Source organism: Silene latifolia, chromosome 10 (genome assembly GCF_048544455.1).
Source record: "Silene latifolia isolate original U9 population chromosome 10, ASM4854445v1, whole genome shotgun sequence".
Classification (NCBI taxonomy): domain Eukaryota; kingdom Viridiplantae; phylum Streptophyta; class Magnoliopsida; order Caryophyllales; family Caryophyllaceae; genus Silene; species Silene latifolia.
Window position 1 is genome coordinate 38,255,184 of NC_133535.1, and position 3,018 is coordinate 38,258,201.

The 3,018-nt window shown below is 38.7% G+C and overlaps 1 non-coding gene across 1 annotated transcript; it reads left to right on the forward strand.

Annotated features, from left to right (window-relative positions):
- LOC141609987 (small nucleolar RNA R71) lies at positions 1-107 on the forward strand. Its single transcript, XR_012527885.1, has one exon. It is a non-coding gene; the product is annotated as a small nucleolar RNA R71 (small nucleolar RNA).
- Positions 108-3,018: the final 2,911 nt, after the last annotated feature.

Consider the following 3,018-nt stretch of genomic DNA (forward strand, 5'->3'; position numbering starts at 1 on the left):
AGTCCATGGTGAGGACATGAGCGACAAATACCTTTGAACCGCTCCCAAGCTTCATACAAAGATTCTTCATCCCTTTGCTTAAAACCCGTAATTTGAGCTCTTAGCATATTGGTCTTTTCCGGTGGGTAGAATCTTTTGTAGAAAGCTAGAGCTAGCTTCTTCCAAGAATCTATTCCAAGGGTGGCCTTATCAAGGCCCTTCAACCATTGCTTTGCGGTGCCGATTAACGAAAAAGGAAATAAGACCCATCTTATTTGGTCTTGAGTCACGCCCGTTTGAGAGATAGCTTCACAATAATCGCAAAAGGTTTCCATATGAGAATGAGGGTCCTCACTAGGCATTCCCCCGAATTGGCTCCTCTCAACTAATTGAATGAAGGCGGACTTGGCAATAAAGTTTCCGGTAAGATGTTGTGGGGTAGGAGTACCATTTGGTAAATCCTCCTCGGTGGGTATAGAGTGTGACGAGAATTTAGGCATTGTAGGTGGATTTTGTGTGGTATTGTTTAATGGGTTCTCTTCTCCTTCTATTGCGAAAGGATTGACAAACTCACTAGTGGGTTGAACAACTTCACCAACACCTCCCAAATTCCTCCTAACAAGTCTCCTATTATTCGTCAAGGTTCTCTCGATTTCACGGTCAAAAGGTAACAAATCTCTTTGTAACCTTCTAGACATGCAAAATATCAAACAACTCGAAAACAATTAGAACAAACCTTGAGGAGTTTTACTTCCCAAGGTGAAAAAGACACAACTAAAAACAATAAAAGAAATCTTAAATCAATTAAACACCGTCCCTTAACGGCGCCATTTTTGATCGAGTCCATTTCGTTTCACAAATTAAGCATATGTGGTCGTTGGTCAATGGTCGATACAAAACACAATTTATACTTCACAAACAACTCTACAATTAGTAAAGAGGCAAGTAAAGGTCGGATCCCAAGGGACGGGTATTGAAATGAGAATTCTATTGTAACTAGTAGTGTCTAAGGGGTGTCACAAATTGGGTTGATGTAGAAGGTTACTAAACTAAAATAGCAATGAAAATAAACTAGCAAGATGAATAAAATAAGGGGTGTAAACAATTGATTAAAGGCACTAGGGTGTCATGGGTTCATAGGGGATTCATGGGATATGATCATACAAACATGTTCTCAAATTATAAGCAAGCAATTATTGTTGTGATGGATTGAGTTGGGTTATATCTTACAATCCTAGGAAAGTTTGGGTCCCGGAGCCGAATCGATTAGATTGTACAACACCTACAAGTCGACTTAATCTTTTCTACTCAACACATGCATGGTCTAACAAGACTCGAGTTGGGTTATGTCTTACAAGTCAAGTTGAAAGGATAGAAGATGATAGTAAATGCAAGGATTCATAGGCTTAGCATTTCATCAAATATAACATGTGCATGTATTAAGATCAAAACAAGCAAGCAAATAAGATATGAAAGCATATTAATTTAAGCATGAATCATTCCCCATGTTGGTTTCCCCTAATCACCCATTAAACCCTAGCTAAGAGACTACTCACTCATTATCATATTGATCATGCTAGAAAGGTTGTCAATCATACTAACATAATGAAACATGATGAATAAATGAAAGTAATTAGCAATAATTAAAAAGGGATTGAGAGATTATACCTACTAATGATTCCAATAATAAAGCAAGAATAATAGAAGTACTTGAATCCTAGATTGAGAGGTTGTCAATCTCCCAATAATAACCCAAATAATCTTCAATTACCCAAAATAAAGTAAGAACAAGAGAGAGATTAAAGAACTAAAACTTGGATTAAAGCTTGATTAATATTTGATTACAATATTGAAGAGAGATTTGATTAATATTAACTACACTAATTATTGATAAGAAGAACATGCTCCTCTAATTAGACTAATGGGGTATTTATAGTGAAAATTAGGGAGGATGCATTAGGGTTAACTAAGGGCTAAACTAGTAATTACACTTTTTAAGTTGAGCAAGGAGACTCCGGTATTCTCCGAGAGAAGGGCTTCTCTTATCGTGGCTTGAAGAATGAAAACGTCTTTGTCATCAAATCCGTGCGGATGGGAGTCGGGACGGCCGGATCTGGGCTGGAGAATCCGAGTGGATCCTTGGGCAAGACGCTCGGATTGGCGAGGGGGAATCCGAGCGGATTCCTTTGAGGGACGCTCGGATTGGGCTTGGGCGGACGGACGGATTGTGTACAATCCGTTCGGATTGTCTGGCAGCATCTTTTCTTCTTCTTTTCTTCATGAATTCCTTGGGGATTTCCTTGGGGACTCAAGGATCCTTTTCTCAACATTGCTCTTCTACTATGCTATGTACAAAGGCCTTCTAGTCTTGTCTCTCCTTGATGCTTGGTCATTGAATATGATCAATTTAGCCTTGTTTTGCCATGAAAATGCAAGATTCTTACTCCTTTCCTACCAAGGGATCAAAATCTCAAAGAATATGCAAAACAAAGAACTAAAGATAAGAAATGACCCAAATAGGCACTAAAAAGCATGAAAACAATGGTAATTCGGGGGCTAAATATGCGCCAATTATGGTCACATCACAACACCTTAGAAGAAGCAATGACAGTGCAGATCTTCCGCTTAGATCTACGACTTCCATATTAGGAGATAAAACCCACAGAGTGCGGGAGCAAACCCACCATAAGTGGGGACAAAACTCTCGAGCAGGGAGAGGACACAATAAGCAAACAAAAACCTAAATCTAAAAGGAAGTAGAAGAACGAAAAGAAAACGGAAAAAAATAATAAAAAACATGACACGAAAGGAACAGCCGCCGCCGATCCAACAGTCACTACCACTGATACGTGCAATTTATATTGACTTTTTAGCCTCTTATTGCACGCATTTCTATGCCATTTGTATCACTTTGTATTGCAAAATACCCCGAATTGGCTACTTTGGTATTTTTTTTGTCTTAATTGCAAAAACGAAATTAAAAGTAGTGGAATCGTGCCTTAGTCGTTCCACTTTGTATGCATTTTAAGAAGACGGAGA